The following is a 21,490-nucleotide window of genomic DNA, read 5'->3' as shown; positions in this document are numbered from 1 at the left end:
CATGTCCATTATTACTATTAATGTTATTCTCAGGACCATTTTTTTTGCCTTGGCCTCCATGGTTATTGTTTCCCCCATTGTTATTATTTCCCTCATTGTTATTGTTTTTGTTGTTGGCATCACCTGGATTAATATTGACATCCATCTGTCTAGCCATGAGCTGCAACATCATGTCCATTCGCCTATTCTGCTCCTACTGCATATGCTACCCCTGCTCTAATGTATCTAGTAATTGTCAGAACATTATGTCCCCTTGATCTAGACCAACATTCTTGCCTCTACCTAATCCTGTATTCCTATCATCTTGATCACCCATATGGTTGTCTTGATCAAAGAATATCTCCTCTATTTTTGTATGGCTAGATTCAATGTCCCCCTGCATAGATGTACTAGATTGTTTTCTTTGCAAGTCAAAAATCCTATTTTGTCTTGCTCTGGTATTGCCAAAATTATAAGGCCCCTGTCGCATGCTCAAACATAAATGCTTAGCTTGTGTTTTTTATTTCTGATTTTAGTGTTTTGACATTTCGTCAAACACTTTTCCCTCTATCTGGCTATTCAAAATTCCCTATAAGACCTCCATAGGATGGCAGGACTTATGGCTCTGATACCACTATAATGGGCACCCTTGGATGTCCCAAAAAACTAAACCAAATTGCTGAAAGGAATTATGTCAAACAGTTTGCATTCAACCTCTTATTTCTCCATTTAATGTTTTAAACCCCTTATAACTCCGAAAATCAAACGTTTATTTGTTTGTTGTGTTTCGTGCATGGAATTGGTATCATACAACATAAACAAGAAAGAAACTACAATAATATGCAAAGTGGAAATGAACTGCTACTAATAAAATGTTATTTTCAAAATTCATAAAACCAAATACATGGCAAATTTATCAACTCAATAATTACTTCAGCATTATTGACATAATACTCCAGCCCATGCTTTCAAACTTGCTTCTATAGTGCTTTGTCCTTCAATCAGTCCACTACCTTCATAATATCATTCCCTCAAAGCAGCATAAGCGTCAGAAAAGTAGTGAAGAAGATATGAACAAAATACCAAATCTGCCTATAGCTGGAAATGCAACTAAATTGCCTAATAATGAAGCCAATAACAAAGAATCCCAAAGGCCAAACCCCAAGGGAATGACATCTAGAATGTTACAAGAGAGGATAGATGTCCTCAAATGCCAAGAACGGAGCTGCAACTGACACACCAATTTCTTCTCATATTCAACCTGCCTAATGAAGCCACAAATGCTTCCTTTTATTCTATTTCCAAGGGTCCGCTCAACTCATATGAGCAATGTGGGATAAAAGATGTGTAGTATATAAAACATATATTAAAATACCCCTTATGTCTCCCTTGGGTACACATCCCCATGAAATAAATATTAAAGTAACACTTTAATATTTTACAATTAAATTAGACGTCACTTTAATAAAACTTCAGGCATTAAAATGTATTAGCAATCAGACTCTAAATAATGTGACTGATAGCTCATTGGAAAGCTCTCACCGAGCAGTATCAAATCCAATCACCAAAATTGACCTACAATGTGTCCTGCCAACTTACTAAAAATAGTAAGTATGCCTGAAACTGAGTAAATCAACTTTGTTTTGGCCCAAACTGGAAATGACTAGGCCAAAACACTCTAGGATCCCATTAAACCCTTTGTTAGCCCTCGAGACCATGTAGAACAAGGCTAATGCACACACACTTGGTCAACTACTAAAATGGGGACATTACACTCTTAAATAGATTTCTTGGAATCCATCAATGGCTGATATCAACTCGGATCAACAGTCGGGATTGAAGCAAGATTCAGTTAAAATGAAAACTTCCTTAAGAAGGGAGAGTTAACTAAGCTTTTCATGAGTGTGAGAACAAGTTAACTAGATTAATTCCAATTCGGGAGATAGTTCACTTAGAGTTTCCATTTTGGAACTGAAGAGAAGATTTTGAAGGTATTATTTAATTTAATAAAGTGGGATATGACCTCATAAATTCCTTTTTCATTTAATTGAATAATCACATTCAATTAATTAAAGTGAGCATAATTATTAAATTAAATATTTTTAATTCCTTAGTACATCAACCTTAGGTGACGATTTAATTTAATTAAAGTATAAATACTTAATAATTAAATTAAATCTTAATCAATAGGTTTAATGTGACTAATATGAGTCAATACTATAGGAATTAAATAAAGAGTCTAATTAATGTAGATTAGGGTTTTCTACATCTGACAATTAAGTCAAATAGCAAGTAGTAGAATGAGAATTTCCTACTAGAATAGGTCTTAGAATTGGTCAAAATAGATCAAAATTGGTGATCATGGCAATGAGCCAATTTTGGGGTATTATAGGAGCACTTGTATATAAAGGCCTCTTAGGAAGCACCTAGAATGCCTCTAGAAACAACCAGGAGATAAGAAAACTAAGCACCTTATCCAACATTCTAGTTGAATGGATAAGAATGAAAAAGTGTCATAAGTGTGTAGAAGATTCCTGTGTTATAGATAGCATGTACTTAAAAGAGGTGCAGACCCCTATGATGACATCATGACAACTCACAAGAGTGCACAAAATCCTAGGTGACTAATAAATAAAAATTAAAAAATAATGCAAAATAATTAAATAATGCATTAACCTAAGTGAATATAAGTAAGTATAATAAGTAAATACTTATTCACACCAACACCCCCCCTTAAGTGCAACTTAGGGGAATACCCTTAAGCTTACGAAGTAGGATGATGATGCATAATGGGTCCTGGCTACTAGGCCATGTTAGGTACCCATGTACATAATGAAGATGCAGTCTGTCATAAAGCAAAGAAAGAGGGAAAACCTCATGGGAAAAACCCTCCCCCAAAATGAGAGATGAAAGAGGATGCATGGATGGATGGAGTAATCAATACCCCTCCATTATGACATACATCGAGTATATACAAGAGAAAAAAGGCAAAGGACAAAATCCCCTAAGAGGAAAAAGTCACCCCAAAAAAGGAGAAGGAGACAAGGTAGTCCTCCCCTTTAAAAGTAGTTTTCCAATTAGTGAGAAATGCTTCAATATAGAAGTTGATCCATGAGTATAGAATGATGGTTCTCCCCTTTGGAAGAAATAAATGCAAGGGTACTTGTGAGATGTATCCTTTGTATGGAGAATGAATTTCTATGATAACTAGTGTCACTAAAATCTATTCAAAAGACCCTATGTCAATACGGATAATGGCTTCCTCCAAAACTATTGAAAAGAAGTTTAGTTCAAATAAGGAGTGTGGTAGAGCCTACTTCAAGAAACCAACAGTCTTCTCAAATGTGAAAGAGACCTCCTATAGATGCTATAAAGAAGAATCCATAATCACACCAACTTGGAAGGCTTGATCACATAGAGAATGGACATGAGGGTTAGAGTGGGCCCTCACAACAATTGTAGAATAATAAACCAAAGCGAAGAGAAGTAATAAATCATCATAAAAGTCTCCCATATCTATTTCATGTTACTCCAAGAATAGAATTGAAATGTATGGCAAGAAATCATCACCTGGAAGACCATGAGTACTCTACAATGCTGAAGTACATGAATTTGTCACTATAGAAAAAGAAGAAGTATCTACCTCAAAAAGAAGATGAATGTCATCAAGAATGTCTCCCACATCTTCAATGTGAGACTCAATGAATAGGCTTGTAAGGGCAGGAAGGAAGTCTTCACATGAAGGTAGTGTAGGAAGACATAAAGTATCCTATTGCACTAAATTTGAAGCATTTGTGGCTGGAATACAATTAGTAGGAGCAATAGGAGCTGGAGGTGTGATATCATCTGAAGAGGGTGCAACAAAAATTGGAGGTAGGATATCTTCTAGAAATGGAGGAACATCTGGATCTCTATACTTCTTCCAAAGATACATCTAAAAATCATGTGGTGGCCATATCTTGGCAATCAACTTATGATGATCAAAATGAGAGAGACTATTAAGAATGATAATAATCAATCTACCTTGAGGTTCGAAACATTTATCAGTGATCAAGTCATTGGAAATGAGGAAATACTTCCTTATGCTCTCTTCTAAGATGATCAAGAATGGTATCACACCATGTGTAATAGTTGCACTTTATCAACTTGGGTCTAATGCCATACCTACAAGTGGGACAATATTCCTCTTCCATGATGGACCAATCAATGTAACCTCTAAAGAAATTGACACCCCCCGCCCCCCAATGTAACCTGCAATGTGTCCTACCAACTTACTAAAAATAGTAAGTATGCCTGAAACTAAGTAAATCAACTTTGTTTTGGCCCAAACTGGAAATGACTAGGCCAAAACACTCTAGGATCCCATTAAACTCTTTGTTAGCCCTCGAGACCATGTAGAACAAGGCTAACACACACACACTTGGTCAACTACTAAAATGGGGACATTACACTCTTAAATAGATTTCTTGGAATCCATCAATGGCTGATATCAACTCGGATCAACAGTCGGGATTGAAGCAAGATTCAGTTAAAATGAAAACTTCCTTAAGAAGGGAGAGTTAACTAAGCTTTTCATGAGTGTGAGAACAAGTTAACTAGATTAATTCCAATTCGGGAGATAGTTCACTTAGAGTTTCCATTTTGGAACTGAAGAGAAGATTTTGAAGATATTATTTAATTTAATAAAGTGGGATATGACCTCATAAATTCCTTTTTCATTTAATTAAATAATCACATTCAATTAATTAAAGTGAGCATAATTATTAAATTAAATATTTTTAATTCCTTAGTACATCAACCTTAGGTGACGATTTAATTTAATTAAAGTATAAATACTTAATAATTAAATTAAATCTCAATCAATAGGTTTAATGTGACTAATATGAGTCAATACTAGAGGAATTAAATAAAGAGTCTAATTAATGTAGATTAGGGTTTTCTACATCTGACAATTAAGTCAAATAGCAAGTAGTAGAATGAGAATTGCCTATTAGAATAGGTCTTAGAATTGGTCAAAATGGATCAAAATTGGTGTTCATGGCAATGAGCCAATTTTGGGGTATTATAGGAGCACTTGTATATAAAGGCCTCTTAGGAAGCACCTAGAATGCCTCTAGAAACAACCAGGAGATAAGAAAACTAAGCACCTTATCCAACATTCTAGTTGAACGGATAAGAATGAAAAAGTGTCATAAGTGTGTAGAAGATTCCTGTGTTATAGATAGCATGTGCTTAAAAGAGGTGCAGACCCCTATGATGACATCATGACAACTCACAAGAGTGCACAAAATCCTAGGTGACTAATAAATAAAAATTAAAAAATAATGCAAAATAATTAAATAATGCATTAACCTAAGTGAATATAAGTAAGTGTAATAAGTAAATACTTATTCACACCAACACCCCCCCTTAAGTGCAACTTAGGGGAATACCCTTAAGCTTACGAAGTAGGATGATGATGCATAATGGGTCCTGGCTACTAGGCCATGTTAGGTACCCATGTACATAATGAAGATGCAGTCTATCATAAAGCAAAGAAAGAGGGAAAACCTCATGAGAAAAACCCTCCCCCAAAATGAGAGATGAAAGAGGATGCATGGATGGATGGAGTAATCAATACCCCTCCATTATGACATACATCGAGTATATACAAGAGAAAAAAGGAAAAGGACAAAATCCCCTAAGAGGAAAAAGTCACCCCAAAAAAGGAGAAGGAGACAAGGTAGTCCTCCCCTTTAAAAGTAGTTTTCCAATTAGTGAGAAATGCTTCAATATAGAAGTTGATCCATGAGTATAGAATGATGGTTCTCCCCTTTGGAAGAAATAAATGCAAGGGTACTTGTGAGATGTATCCTTTGTATGGAGAAGGAATTTCTATGATAACTAGTGTCACTAAAATCTATTCAAAAGACCCTATGTCAATACTGATAATGGCTTCCTCCAAAACTATTGAAAAGAAGTGTAGTTCAAATAAGGAGTGTGGTAGAGCCTACTTCAAGAAACCAACAATCTTCTCAAATGTGAAAGAGACCTCCTATAGATGCTATAAAGAAGAATCCACAATCACACCAACTTGGAAGGCTTGATCATGTAGAGAATGGACTTGAGGGTCAGAGTGGGCCCTCACAACAATTGTAGAATAATAAACCTCAGCAAAGAGAAGTAAGAAATCATCATAAAAGTCTTCCATATCTATTGCATGTGACTCCACGAATAGAATTGAAATGTATGGCAAGAAATCATCACCTGGAAGACCATGAGTACCCTACAATGCTGAAGTACATGAATTTGTCACTATAGAAAAAGAAGAAGTATCTACCTCAAAAAGAAGATGAATGTCATCAAGAATGTCTCCCACATCTTCAATGTGAGACTCAATGAATAGGGTTGTAAGGTCAGGAAGGAAGTCTTCACATGAAGGTAGTGTAGGAAGACATAAAGTATCTTATTGCACTGAATTTGAAGCATTTGTGGCTGGAATAGAATTAGTAGGAGCAATAGGAGCTGGAGGTTTGATATCATCTGAAGAGGGTGCAACAAAAATTGGAGGTAGGATATCTTCTAGAAATGGAGGAACATCTGGATCTCTATACTTCTTCCAAAGATACATCTAATAATCATGTGGTGGCCATATCTTGACAATCAACTTATGATGATCAAAATGAGAGAGACTATTAAGAATGATAATAATCAATCTACCTTGAGGTTTGAAACATTTATTAGTGATCAAGTCATTGGAAATGAGGAAATACTTCCTTATGCTCTCTTCTAAGATGATCAAGAATGGTATCACACCATGTGTAATAGTTGCACTTTATCAACTTGGGTCTAATGCCATACCTACAAGTGGGACAATATTCCTCTTCCATGATGGACCAATCAATGTAACCTCTAAAGAAATTGACACCCCCCGTCCCCCCCACCCCCTCTAATGAATGATTTAGGCACTTGGTAGCCACTTGCCAATTTAGGGCCTATTTTTGAAAGTAGTATTTCTGTCTACAAAACCTGTAATATGATTATAGATCTAGAAAGTAGACAAAAACCATGCACTTTCAAAAAAAAATGGAGCCTGATTTGGAGTCTAGATGATCTCGTATTAAGCATTTTAAGTGGCAAAACTTGGGATTTGTGAGTTGAAGAAAAATTTAGAAATAGAGATCTTAAACCACCTGCACCAATATGTAGATCACAAAATTCTACCTCAAAAGAAAAAAAATTGCTTGCAAAAGGGAGTCCATATGAGAGAGATGTCACTGTTTGAAAATCACTACTGTTCTTATGTTTTTTGAATCGCTGCCGCACCTCCAAAAAAAAAATGGCTCTATATTTTGTCTTAGATGTCCAATTTGGATGAAAAAAAATCTGATTTGGGAGTTTTTAGACCTTTTAAATCTGATGCAAATATCATATTTTCACCAGCAAGCTTCAATTTTCACCTGTAAAAAATCTCTCCTATGGCCCTTTGGCCAAAAAAATTTTGAAAAAATAATGCAAATCTGAAAATTAAATGTATAGATTTGAAATGATCATATCAATTCTACAAATCAGTCCTTTGGATGGTGATTTTAAAAAAAAATTGCCTCACAATCGACTTTGGCCTAGGGTAGGTAGCTTTATAGCCAATTTTCACCAAATCAACATTCTAGATGCAATGGTGAGGTTAGATATGATGTTGGACACTCCCAATTTTTGTGATCCTCTAGAGTCAAGCTCTAGTTTTGAAGCAACAATGGTCTTGAATGGCTATGTGATGAGAAAATCTCCAAGAGCTTTGATACCATGTAAGAATTTTCCTAAGGGCAAGATTCACCCAAGAACTAAGAACTCAAACACAAGCACATAGTAGACCAAGAGAGAGCTAGAGAGAGTATGATCAAAATGATGATATATTCAATATGCCATAATAAGACTACACTAGGAGTGCCTGTATATAAAGGCCTCTCAAGAAGCACCTAGAATGTCTCTAGAAACAACTGGGAGATAAGACAATTGAGCACCTTATCCAACATTCTAGATGAATGGATAAGAATGAAAAAGTGTCATATGTGTGTAGAAGATTCTTGTGTTGTAGACAACATGTGCTTAAAAGAGGTGTGGACCCCTATGATGTCATCATGACAACTCACAAGAGTACACAAACTCCTAGGTGACTAATAAATAAAAATAATAAAATAATGAAAAATAATTAAATAATGCATTAACCTAAGTAAACTTAAGTTTAATAAGTAAATACTTATTTACACCAACAAAAATAAAATTTAATAGCAACACAATCTACATTAAATCCTTCAAAGCTACTATTGTGTTGAACAAAGCATCACTGGGGTGCATGATATTTGAGTAAGAGAATTAGAAAACACATTAGAGAACTTACTACTGTAACTTGTTCCATCCACGTCTTCTATTATATTGAATCTCCTTCTTTCAAATTCTCAAGGCTTGTCTACCATTTAGATTCAATACAATCCCCAGTAGAGTCACCTATTGGTGACATGAATGGGCAAAACCATATTGAAAATAGGACTTAAGTATTCAATTAACACTAGAGATTCTTATCCTTTTAACAAAATGTATTGCCATCTTATTTCCCCTGTAGAGCCACCATTTTTTTGGTGTTTTGAAACCAATATGAGTTTCAAATTACCCCAATGACAACAAGACACATCTAGAGGCAGCTAACTCCCATCCTTAACATATCCTTTCAGAAACTGGGCCAGCTATAAGGCTAGACCCTTCTTCTCTTTAGGCTCTACAAAAGCTAGGTAGGTGGACCTCAGATTCAATTAATATGGCACCAGTGCTAAAACATATTCTTGAATCTATTAACATTAGATTTAATCCTTATTTCTTCTAATGACTCATGCAATAACATAGATCTATAATAGCTAAATGCAAACCTATGAAATTCACAAGCTAAGTGAGGGCATTTTATTGTAGCTCTTCAACATGAAAGGGAAATGTGTTTGATTAATGATGTTGAATATCAACACAGCCCCAAATATGCAATAGTATAAACAAGTGATCCTATAACTAAATAGTGTCTTATCTATTGGACAATTTCATGAATCAAATGCATACATCTATGACATCAAGGACATATTTCATACACCTAGACATCATATCTATCCTATCACTTTCTGAATCAAACATCAATGTTCATAAAGACCTCATTCCCATGAGATAGCCTTCTCAAAATAACCAGCAACCTTTTCAAAAAAAATTATGTATTTAGTTGGCCATTTGTTCCAATAGCAAAATATATCTAACATACAACCTTAAAGGGATGAAAATGAGTCTCAATTCTTTATTCCTAGACTACATAAGACTATAGATTATTGTGTTAGGAGACAAAAATTATAATGAAACTAATGAAATTCTTGCTCATTTGTATTCATTTCTTTGAAACAATACATTCACATGCATGAAATCAAAACATGAAAAACACTTAGTAGATATGAACTTTCTATATTCTCTTCACTACTACTATCATATAGGAGAAAATATGCTGAAGGAATTGGTGGAATCATAGTTCTAGATCTAAAAAAGTGGTCTCATACTGAAAACTACCAATGAACAATGGTCTCATAGTGAAAAACTAACAACCCAACAATGGATGAAAGGAAGAAAGATATAGGAGGAGATAATTCTCAGATCTGATCTGAGAATGACTTGTGTCCACTTGGAAAACATCTCTTGGAGTTGCAAAACATCTTTTTTCTTCCTACCCCTTTGGTCTGATTTGGTTTTTATCAGTATTTTTTTAACTAACCTATAAAATATCTTTGTTGAATGATGAAAACTTTTGTGTCACCAAAAATTTGAAAGCCTCATGAAATGCTAGTAAATCTATGAGTTTAAACTGATTGTAGGTAACCAAATTCAACCTTAACTACATTTTTACCATGTTTTACCAAGCTTGTAACTGCATTTTTAATTTTCATCAATTTTAATGAGATGACCCAAATTTTACATTTATGCCTATAACTTGAACCAGTGAATTCCTGTGCAAAAATGAACTCCATAATCAGAAAGTTTGTCTTCTCTCAGTTTTGGGGATATATAATATCATTATATTGGCATATTAGAAACCCCCTGAATCTTAGCTTGGAAAATATGCCCCTGGCATGGCCTCTAGTTTTCACTTTTGAATATTTCAAAATTTTAAAATATCCTAATGTTCAGACTTTAGGATAAACACTTTAAAGATTTAAAATCTCTGTATGTGGACATTTTTGAGAAAACAATTAAAATTATTTTTTATCATTTTCAAATTTTTCCTTATCCTTGGATTTTGGGTCAAACCTGATTTGACCAAGCTGCCACATGGAAACACCTAATTGGTCAACCTCTACCACTTGGATGCCACATGGCATCATCTCATTGGTCAACCTCTTTTGACATGTCATCTTGCCACATCATTGTGTCACATCATCAGTCACTATATTGCTATCCTAGTTAGCATTTTGCCATGTCAATAGTGACATAAAAACCTTGCAATATATGTCACCTACTGCCACCTCAACACCTCAAGAAGTATGCCATGTATGAAACCTCTGCCATGTGTCATTTTCTATCTCATTCATCTCACCACCAGCTAGCATCAAGTCATTGTCCAACTCACCCATAATGCACCATGTGTCACATCTGCATTGGCTCTAACGTACACAACTAGCACCACATGTCAACCTCTCACTAGTTGACTACACCCAAGCAACCCCGTAGCCTTTACCAACACTCCTTAGATTTTTGATTTTTTGTGTTAAATTTTTGATTTTTTGGGAGGTTTCCATGTCGCTACAGATGATACCATCCCATTTTTCAGTGGTGACATGGTGACCACTGAAATCCTTCACATTTCTAGTGACTTTCAACTTTTCTAGTGACTTTCAAATTTCTTGGTGTCTTGGTCAAAATTTATTGGTATTCTCCATCCAATCTACCAACCATGGGCTCTACCATGCATGCCACAACTTCCAAAAGCTAGATGTCTTTAAGACATTTTCTATTTGAGTGTTGGAGTAGTTAAACTAGTATAAGGGTCATTGTATCCCCAATGTGGGACTAAAAGCTTTTCTTTGGTTTGCCCTTAGTTTTGGTGCTATGTTAAGTAGCATGGCTAGAGATGTAAGTATAAGCCTATCGACATAGAAAAAGTTTATCCTCAGTCAATTTTGGAGGTACATCTTTTAGTGCTTTAGTTTCTTGAATAACAAGCTCAATGGCTAGGTGCTTTGTGGCTTGTTCATGGCATGGGATGCTCTGTATATGTAGTGCTTTTTGTCTTTTCATGGAGCCCTCTTGAGATGGACTACCTCTGCAAACTTTCTCATGCTTTTATTATCTAATGTGAATATTTGTTTCTCCACACTTTGTAGTTGTCTTCTCCAACTAAGACATCTTCCTTGTATAATGTTGTAGCTCCTTCATCTTTTGTGTGGACTACTTCTTTTTATTTGTCGTGGGCACCTTTTGGTGCACCTCTTGCTTCTACATCCATTCTCCCTATTGGATATGCAATGTGCAACCTTTGTAGCTTGAAATTATGCCCATCATGGGCTTCCTTCATGTCTTTTTATTCCTTATGTTGTTCTCTACTTTTTAAACTATGGCTTCTTCATCCAAGCATGAACATTGCCTTGCTCAATGTGGTCCTCATTTTAAACCTACTACTTTGACCTCTTCTTTTTACATGGGCTACTTCCCTCCTCTAGTAGCTTGGTATCCTCTACATGTGTCTTCTCTTTGTGCTGCAACTTCCTCATTCACTTGTGTGAGGCTCCCTTTAACTTGTTGTTGCCTTTGGCTCTTAAACGAAGATGCCTCCTTGTCATGATGCCTTCTTGCTACCTCTTATGGAATTCCTCTATCTTGGAACCTCCAAAACATTCTCATGGACTCCTCCTTTTGGCATCTCCATCTTCCATGCATACCTTATAATTCAACTACAAGATGCCTCCAATGCACAAGACTAGTCTTGGAAGCTTGAAGATTTTTAATATATATGCTTGTTGAATAAGGTACTCTGGTGAGACATACATCCAAATATAATCTTCAAAATTAGAATTATTTGACTTGTACATGTCCACATCCTTGTTGGTTTAGCACCCAAATTTAGAGTAACCAAACTAAAAACAAACTACATCAAATTAGTATATAGGATACTCCCTCTAAAAATAAGCTTCAAATGGGTGTATTTCCACTTCATGCACAACACACAAGTTTGTGTGCAATGCATAAGTCAATGCCTCTAGAACCTCTACATTTCTTTCTTCTTTACTTGACCAATAACATGGCATACCAGATTCCTTTCTATGCCTTGGATCTAGACTATTGATGACACTTTCATCTAGGTAATTGTTAGTAATGGAAGCCTAAACTGGCTTGCAAATGCAATTCCTATTTAGAGGAGGTTTCATTAGCTCATGTGTGAGCATGGTATAAATTTTATGTTCTCTCTCCAAATTTTCTCATGTTGAATCTTTTAAAAAAATTTTGATGCACAAATCTTTAATGCATCTACCTTCAACCATTGATGGAATACTGGAACTCGATCATGAAATCTTCACTATAAATGCTTAAATGTTACCTTATTTGGACTTGTTGTTTTTCAACTCTAAATTAAACTTGTGATCAACATCCCACAGTTGATTTTGAGATTAATTGAAATTTTTTCCTTGCTTTCTTTGTTACCTATTATAATTTAAAAACCTTATTTATCAATTTCCAAATAATGTGTGGTACCAATTGAAAGTCACCTACACCATTAAGAAACTATATCTCCAATCACAAAGTTAAATTGCATCCAGGTAGAGTACATTGATCAAATTATCTACTCTGCTCAAGTTCCCAATTAAAGCATACTTAAACCTCTCAAGTTGTAATTAATCTAATAAAATTAGTTGGGCCCAAAGTGGGTCTGGCTAAAAAAAAATCATTTTCAAACAACTAAAATTCTTAGAGTTGATCCACTAAGATCTTCAAACTAATTGAAATCAAAATTGAGCATTGAATTATCATTACAAACTCATTTTTTACCCTTTACTGCCAATTGTCATTTTTGCATTAGGAGGTCCTTTGAATGGCCTTAAAAATTTACTAAAACACCTAATTAGGCTCTAAAATCTTACATACTAATTATTTGTTCCATAATCTCTTACCCTATTAAATCTCATTTCATGATGAGTTCTCAATAAAAGGATATTAACTATCAAAGATACCTTTTTAGAACCATCTGTAAGAAAACATGTCAGAAAACCATAAAATGCATTCAGATTCAGCTTCAAAAATTGGGCAAACTAACACTTGGGAAAACAAAATTACTCTCATGAGGAAAGTATAAAACTATGATTTGGGCTCATGATGAATAACAAGACACTTTTGGTGAATGGTCAAAGTAAGCTACTCAGAGATTATATCTTGGAAACAATGGCAAAAAAGAACTTTTTGCAAATGGAATGGACTTGGGAAAGTGTGTAGACAGATTCATCAAGATTTGAAAATTGACAAACTTGAAGTATTTTTAGAGTACAACATAGGGGTACAATCCATTTGATCTCACCTCACAAATTTCAAGATATGACATCATGAGTAGGGGTACTAACCAATCTGCCTTTCTTGACACTAGTAAAAAGTCACAAATTGCATTTGGAATCATGTTTGAAAACTAATCAAATGGATTCCTAATAAGCTCAAAATTGAAATGTAGAAAGTCTCTAACCTCTAAAATGCAACAAAAAAGGAATTTCCTCAATTTGGGCTTCCTAAAATTCAGAATAAATTGCATTAGCATGACATAGATAAATGACCAACTTTAAGGGATTCAAACCCTTGTCAAACTGATTCAAAATGACTCAAAATATGAAACATAGGATCTCTAGTATGAACACTAAACACTCCCAAAGTGGCGAGTCATAAAAATCCCTATGAATTATGGTATCGCTACAAACCCAATGTAAGTTACCTAAAAGTATTTGGCAGTAAATTTTATATCTTGAAAGAGTTTAGAAAAGGCAAGTTTAATGTGAAAAGGTGATGAAGGTATATTCTTAGGATATTCATGTAGAAGTAAGGCCTACAAATTATTGAATTTGTCTACTCATGAAATCATAGAAAGTGCACATGTGAAAATTGATGAGTTTGCAAAAAATATTGAAGAAGAAAGCAAAGGGGAACTAGAAGATTACAAAAGATTTGTTTACTTTGAACCTAATACATTGCCAAGCACATCTAACAATAAGGAGACTTCACCTCCTGATTCCTCCATAGCTACCATGTTGCAAGAAGTACAAAATAAGTCATAGGGGACCAAGTCACATTCTAAAGCTACCAAGCTAATGCCTACCAAATCTTAATGACCCAAGCCTGAAGCTGAAATTTAATATGAAGACAATACAATTCATTCAAAAGGAAAAGAACCTATATTAGCCAAATATGTTAGAAGGCATCATGGACTTGATTAGATTATTGGAGATAAATTAGAAGGTACTATGATAAGAAGAAAATTGAAAGGTACATGTTTACTTGTTGATTTTGAACCTAGAAGTGTTAAGGATGCTATAGAAAATGAAGGTTGGATTGAGGCAATGAATGAAGAAATAGAAAAGATTAAAAATAAAAAAACTTGGACTCTTGTTCCTAGGCCTAAAGATAAAAATGTGTTTGGAAAAAAATGGGTATTCAAAAATAAGCTGAATGAAGATGGGCAAGTATCAAGAAATAAAGCTAGATTAGTATGTAAAAGCTATTCTCAAGAAGAAGGAATTGATTATGGTGAGACTTTTTCTCCTATTATAATATTAGAAGGTGTTAGGACCCTACTTGCATATACAAAGGATTCAAATTATATCAAATGGATGTTAAATCTACATTTTTGAATCTAATTTTTGATGAAGAAGTATACATTGAACAACCATAAGGTTTTGTTGATCCTAACAAAAGGGACATAATTTTTATATTACACAAAGCACTATATGGTCTCAAACAAGCTCCTAGAGCATGGTATGAAAGAATACATAACTACTTGATACAAATTGTTTTTTAGAGAACAAATGATAATAGTAGTCTATACATCAAGGAAGGACTAGATAAAAAAAATTGTGTTGGTAGAGACATTTGTGGATGATGCTCTATTTATAGGAAATGATGATCTATGCAAAGAATTTTTAGAAAAAATGAAAAAAGATTTTGAGATGTCCATCTTTGGTGAATTAAATTTTTTTGTTAGATTGTAAATATAGTAGAACAAAAATGGTATCTATATCACCCAATCCAAGTATGTAAAAGAAATACTCAAGAAGTTTGGTATGGAAGATTTTAAACTAGTTGGTACCCCTATGTTTATTGGACTCAAGCTTACCAAATATGATGATTCCAAAGCCGTAGATCAAACCTTATATAGATCAATGATTAGAAAATTATAGTATGTAGTTCACACAAGGCCTAATATAGCCCTAGCAGTTGGGATAGTGGCAAGATTCTTAGCTAAACCCTGAGAAAATCATATGATGGAAATCAAAATAATTTTGAGATATTTGAAAGGTATTGAGGACTATGGCTTATGATACAAACTTGGAGGAAACCTAGACCTAAAAGTTTTCATTGATGCTGATTGGGCATGAAATCTTGATGACAGAAAAAGTACAAGTGGTGTAACTTTCTTTCTTGGTAAAAGGTTGGTATCTTGGGCAAGCAAGAAGAAAAATTGCAAATCCCAATCTACAATAGAAGAAAAGTATGTTGCAGTAGTAGTGAATTATTCTAACATTATTTGGTTCAAACAATTACTGGAATGAATGAAGGTTGAAATCAAAGAGCTAGTAGTCATGTTTTGTGATAACACTAGCACAATTAACATATCAAAGAACCTAGTGATGCACTCCAAAACTAAGCACATTGCTATAAAATATCATTTTGTTAGAGAATTGGTGTAGGATAAAGAAATTAGATTAGAATATGTCCAAAAAAAAGAACAGATTGCAGACATATTTACCAAGCCATTACCTAAGGATGCATTCATGTATCTAAGAGGTAAGTTAAGGGTGATTCCCCTATCTAAAGCTCACTAAATGAAGTTTTAGTGATGCATCAATAAGAACCAAGTTGAAGATCAATCAGTTGATGTAGCATAGTCAAGAGAATATTTCATATGAATTAGTACTCAAGGTACATTGATACTAATTTGGTATGTGTTGTCTTTGGCATGTGTTTTCAAAGAGGGAGAAGTTATGTAATTCCTTCATAGAGGGAGACTACTGCATGAAAGAAGAATTTCTTGTGTAAAATCAAAGAGGGATTCTATCAAAAGAATCTTGTTCTCAGATTTCATTGTGCTATGACATGTTGTGTTGCCATCAATGCCAAAGAGGGATATTGTTGGATACAATTGATTAATTGTGTGTTGTCTTTGATGTAACACAAATGTCATATCAGTTGTCATTTAGTGTTTATAGAGCTCACTTGGTCAACAAGATAGTTTTCCTTGTCTACTGAGCATTTTTTAAGTTTACTCTATGAAGACAGTGTCTACCGAGCTCACTCGAGCATCAAAAGAAATTATGGCAAAAATAATGTTAACCAAGTTCACATGGTTAACAAAGAAAAGTTGGATAGAGTTAGTGCTAACCAAGTTCACTCGATTACCAAAGGATTTTTGGAAGTTCACAGTGTTAATTGAGCTTCTACTGGTTAACATGGGAAATTGTCTTAGAACCATTATTTACTGAGTAGGGTCAGCTAATGAAGGATTTTGTTATTTTGGCATATGAAGCTTAACTATTTCAAGTATTGGTTCTAGCCAACTATGGTAATGATTATTGGTCACTCTAATTTGTAATGAGCTGACTTGACAATCTAGATGATATAAATATAAGGTCAACTTGTGATTTTCAAGTGTGTACAAGTGTGTTGATTGAATTGAAAAAGGAAAGAGAGGGAGCAAACTTGAAGGATAAGAAAGTATTCTTGTGCAATAGAAAAGTAATATTCAATTAGAAACAATCAAGCCTAAGTAGAAAAGAGATCTGGATTAAGTAATTCAATTGCATCACAATCAAGTCATTTCATTTTTAATTTCTAACCATTGTAGCAGTGATCTAAAATCTCTTAACAAAGTTGGTTTAACATCAAGTTGTAAATCCTTTAACAAGGTGGCAATTCCATTTAATTGTTTTAAGACCTCTTGCTAGGCCACTCTTAACAAGGTGATTAAATCCTCTAACAAGGTCACACCTAACACTATATTTTGTAACCTTTAACAAGGTTGGTTCCTAATAGGGCTCACTTCAGAAGAGTGAAAAATAGTAACTAGTTATATTGATGGTTTTTCCCAAATTAGGTTTCCACATTAAATCCTAGTATCTCATGTGTTCATGTTATTTTTGTTATGCTTGAAAACTAATTACTGTTAATTTTTTAAGATCTACTAAAAGTAATTCACACTCTACATATACCAAGTTATAGCATTTTATGTGTGTTTACCAAGTGTTAGCAGCAATCAATTTTCTCAGTCTAAATTTTATTATTTGTCATCTAAGGGATCTGGGATTTATTTTAGTGGTACTTGATTCACCCACAACCCCCCCCCTCCCCCCTTCCCCCTCTCAATTACTCCTTATATATTTCCAAAAAAAGAAGTTAACAACATAATGGGTTAGTGTAGTAATCTATCAAAGACCCATTAATCGAAAGGTACAATTTCCTTTTACAAACAAGATCTTCAATGAATTTTGTTATTTGAGTTTTGGGGGTATGCTATTTACCAAATAGCAGAAGAGGCAAGTACCAAATTTCTCAATAGTTTAAACAATCTAGGTAAGTGAAAATGAGGACTAACTCACAACATGCAATCTATTCTAAATTTAATGCAAGAAATGGAAACATGCATAGCTAACTATGACAATCGAAGAAAAATAAAAGATGACAAAATAGGTAATTCTGAGACTACAAAGTTAACTACTGTGTTGAAAATACTTGAATTGCCTATCTCTCAACCACTCCACTGACCACTAACAACCTCTTTATGCAATGAACCACACTATAAACATATACTATGATGTATAGAAAAAATAAAAAAGGAAAAATTATGTTGAATAAAGTAAGGTATATGATCTATTGAATAAAGGGAAAAAAACCTAGTTCATTAGCATTCATTCAATTTTCAACAAAAGTCAGTCCATTCCAAATACTACACTAGGACTAAATGAACAATATAATTAAAATTAGATTCAGAGTCACACATCATAGTCCCAGCTATAGGGGTTTGCCCAAAAGTAATTTTTCTGATCTTATTAACTCCTCAAAAAGTTACATAAATAGGCCTTCTCAAAATGGTTGGTTACACTGGATGATTGCTTCACAAAGAATCTTTGAATAGAATAACTAAATATAGGACAATCTTAAATCATTATTCATTATAGAGAATAACAAAATGCCATGAATGGCTATAGAAAGAAAAAGAAGAGGGAGAATGATAGATGTCTAGAAAAGAAATAGAGCTTCATGCTTTCTTAGGAGTAACTAGTTTGGCTCTATAATATTTCATGGCATCAATTACTTTTTCTAGTTCCTTGACATCTGGAATGATGATGTTGTCAAATCAAACCATCCAGTAGTCATGCATCTTAGTCATATTCATCAATTCTGGTGACCCTTGACTAGAACCTCTTCAAATATATCCTTATGATTGTGTCTATTACTAAGAGTTCTTGAATTTTGGACATTTGGAAGTTGAGTGGATCAAAAAATTCATCAAAAAATTCCAAGTACTTTAACTTCATCCTCACAATATCCACAAGCTTAACATTAGTAGACACAAAGGACTAGATATGCAATATCTTCAAATATTGAAATAATTTCTTGATGACCTTCTAGACTAGGTCATGTATATCCTTGAGCTCATTTGTAGACCTCATAGAGCTCTTTATAAAAAACTCACAGGATAGTTTTGAGTGAAGTAATGACTCCTTGCCCATCTTCAAGATCCCATGGGTAATGCCAAAAATTATCTTCATATGAATAAGTTCTTGCCATAGGGATAACTACTATGTTAGATTTTCTATTGCCTTTTGTATGGTGGTTTGATGATTGGAAGTTACCTCCCTTAGCGTATAAGCATTTAACACAAGACTTGCCAAGTTTTCAATTAATGGGGGACCTTGAGCCTTCATCTAGTCTACTCATGCCTGACTAACCTACCTAAATTGCCTCTCTTCTTGTAGCTTTAGGAGTAGATTTTTGTTCTCCTCTCCATTTGAATCAAGTTGGCCTGATGAAGTGTTCCTAAGTGTAGACCTAATATACTCTATCACTTCCCTATTCAAGGCCTTTAGGACTTTGTTTTCTCCTCTAATCTCTTCCAACTTATATTCAATCATCTCATTGGTAGACTTCCAAATGTTAACCATGGCATAATTAATATAGATACCAAGACCTACTATTTTGATCTAGAAGTCATCTTTGCAAAGCTCATAAAATTTTCCTTGTTTTTGCCACTTAACAATCTCTACCAGTATGTAGCTAGTGACTAAATCAGTGGCCAATGTAACAATTGTCTTTTGCTTCTTAGTTTTTTTAGATGGCTAAGAAGAGGTAGCTTGTGTGATAAATTCCTTTGATGGATCTACTTCTTCATATCTCCTCTTGTTTCTATCGATGGTCTCCTTGAGCCATGACTTAGTAGAGAGGACATTAATAGTAGACTGCAAAGTAGTAGGATCAAGTAGTTTCCTCGATATTAGGGGATTTTTCTCTCTCTAGGAAGCAATAGGGAATGCATCAACCTTAGTCACCAAGAGGGCTAAGGTATCCCCTTGCTAAGATGCATCTTGTTCCTATCCATCCATGGGGTTGGTGTCACCATCCAAATTGATAACTTGGATAGGGGAAGAAGGCTTGGACACTAATTTCTCTTCTTCTTTCCCCTTTTCATTTCCACCATCCTTCTCCCCAACTTTTTTGGTGTCTAGAAGAGAGCCTCCTTCACAGGTAGGAGTGATTAGCACATTCTTCTCTAGAATCTAGTCTCCACCTTGATGAATAGACTATAATGAGCCTACACACATTGAAGTGGTAGCTATGGTGGTGGTTGCTAAAGTTGACTCAGATGTTCTAGAAGATACTCCACCCATTGAACCAATACTCCCGATCTTATTCTTCCTTGCTCAAGTCCACTCTACCCTCTCATACATTCTTTCAATTATTCCATGCATGAGGACCTCCATGGTGTATATGATAGGATTTTTTGGTGGGGTAGTCAAAATTGGGGTACCTTTGATCTTCTCAAAGGATGTGGGGTACATGTAGGTTCCATCACCTATAAGGTTAGAAACATCAACATGATCATTATATAACTTACTCTCATCAATTTTTAGTCATGGCCAAAATTTCTTTCTGGTCTAGTATTTTTTGAGACACCCAAACTAGAAGTCCTCAATATCTAGAACATTAATATAGGCATATCCCAACTTCAAGTGATCCCTTACAAAGTTGATAGGATGACATTGAGGCCTAAGTACCTCATAGTCTACCAATTTGGTCTTTCTCTTGAAACTCTTCACCAAATTCTAAGCATCAATCTAGAAGCATAGGAATAGGGTTCAACCACTATGGGGAAGGAAATCTTGGTTATTTTCTTTACATTAGAGCACAAGGTGTTCACTTTAGGATTTATTGACATAATTTAACTAGAACTACCTTTTCTTGGATACTTTGGAAATATTTGGGAAAGCCATTGTAAGAACCTATCTACAAGTAAAAGAAGCTTAGAAAGGGGTTGAATGAGCATCTGAATTAGCTAATGGTAGAGATTTCTTGTTGTGAGAATCTACTTTTAGGGCATCTTTACAATTCTTGACATAGCCTCATTGTGAAGGTGTTATTTACAGCCACATACTCCTTGAAACTTCTTTGCAATTGCAGATGCAGAGAGAACTCATATACCTTAGTGCACTTTTCATAGTTGTGGATACTAGGAAGGCTGGGCCAGAAGTGGTGAATGGCAAAGGCATAAATTAAATAGGAGGACATGTAAAAAAATTTAAATCCTTTGGCAGAATTCATCCACAAGGCAAGCTCATCAGAAATAATCTATACCTGATCATTTTTCATATCCTTATCACATATAGCTTATAGTAGGAAGAAATGGCACTTGATGAAGTCCAAGATATCCTCTTTTTCTTTTAGTTTGAGTAGTAGAGAAAGAATATCTACCATCTCTCTTTTCATTTTTTTTCTAAATAGAGTCTTGGGAATTTTGCCCTTCTTCAAGTGAATAGTCTGGAACCATGTCCTTTGTATGTCTTTCCATTTGACAATTTTCTTCTCATTGAACATAGATTTGGAAGAGCTTAAATCAATATCAAAATACTCCTCTAACTTGGGAATGCTGAATGCAAACTACATTAGTTCCTTTTTCATCGAGATGAGGATAGATTGATCAGAAAAAAAATCTTCTTTGTTTCTATGTCATATCTCTAAATACATTTCCTCATACGCTCTGGTACTTGTACTATGA

Source organism: Cupressus sempervirens, chromosome 8, assembly GCF_028749045.1.
Source record: "Cupressus sempervirens isolate cs-2001-9-10 chromosome 8, ASM2874904v1, whole genome shotgun sequence".
Lineage (NCBI taxonomy): Eukaryota > Viridiplantae > Streptophyta > Pinopsida > Cupressales > Cupressaceae > Cupressus > Cupressus sempervirens.
The sequence above is the reverse complement of the archived record's forward strand: the minus strand, read 5'-3'. Positions refer to the sequence as shown.